Here is a 1,401-nt window from a genome sequence, read left to right as displayed (position 1 = left end):
AAACCCTGTCTCGAAAAACCAAAAAAAAAAAAAAAAAAAAAAAGAGTTTGTTCGTTTGTTGTGTTTTTCTTTTCTTTTTCTTTTCTTCCTTCCATGATGCAGAATGACACTTTTATTAGAAAACACTTTTATTAGACCCATGAAGAAATTTATTGCCCAAACTTTGGACTGTTTCACAAGACATAGTGCTGAAGGCTTTGTGTATGAGTTGTGAAGGGGTTTGCTAGAGACTAACAACTCCTGGAACAAAATCAAGTCATGCCACTGGCAGAGGGCTGCTAAATTAGCACCCCATTGATTGTTTGTTTCAAGACATTTTGTTTTTTAAACAGATATATTTCTTTTATCCAGAAAGCTCTAGGTGATTGTTGCCACCCCACTTAGGTCACCCAGAACTTTTGATTTCTCAAAGGAAGCAATACTTAACTTTAAGATCATTTTCTCATTTATTTTTATTTAGTGTTTTGCCTGCATGTATGTCTGTATACTATGTGGTAGAAGTCACAGGGGCCAGGGAGGTATCAGATCCCCGAGGACTGGACGTGTTGACTGTTGTGAACTTCCATGTCGATTCTGGGACTTGAACCAGATCCTCTGGAAAAGCAGCCAGTGCTCTTATCCTCAGAGCCATCTCTCTAGCCCAAAACTGTGCTTCTGTGCTTACATTTTAAAACCAGCTCAAATGCTACTGGTGTGTGTGTGTTATTTGGGAGTCAAGGTCAGAGGACAATCTGGATATGATTGCTCTCAAACAACATACCTTTTTTTTTCCTTTTTTTTTTTTTTTTTTTTTTTTGAGACAGGGCTTCTCTGTGTAGCCATGGCTGTCCTGGAACTCTCTTTGTAGACAAGGCTGGCCTTGAACTCAGATTTCCAACTGCTTTGCCTCCCAAGTGTTGGGATTAAAGGCAGCACTGCCACTGTCACTGATTGGACTTCACCAAATAGACGACATTCATTTCTCCCAGAGCTCCCATAGAATTTACTTCATATTTATGACTTTCTACATCACAATCGTGGTACCATTAGAGTTCTTAGGGTTAAAGCCTGGATTCTGAAAACCCCAACAAGCTAGGCTTGTCCACCTATCCCCAATATATCAATTAAAGAGACAAGCCATAGACACAGAAAAAGGAGGTCGATTCAGTGCCCCTGCATGGGAGAGAGGCGCAAACAAAGAGGCCCGTAAGCCCCAAGTCCATTGTTAAGGTTTAGATTCAGATAGAGGACAAGAGGCGTGAATAACTAAGCACTCTCAGTCATGTGCCCTCCCCCTTAGTACGGACCCTTCAGTGCCTCTGCTCAAGTCTGGCCTGCAGTGAGGTCTGATAAGTCAGAAGTGAATGTGAGGTTCTTCCTGGGAGGCAACGAGGCCGTTTCTTCCTCTGCCTGACAGACTTC

The sequence above is a fragment of the Grammomys surdaster genome, unplaced genomic scaffold, assembly GCF_004785775.1.
Source record: "Grammomys surdaster isolate TR1022 unplaced genomic scaffold, NIH_TR_1.0 133, whole genome shotgun sequence".
Classification (NCBI taxonomy): Eukaryota; Metazoa; Chordata; class Mammalia; order Rodentia; family Muridae; genus Grammomys; species Grammomys surdaster.
This window is presented reverse-complemented; position numbering follows the sequence as displayed.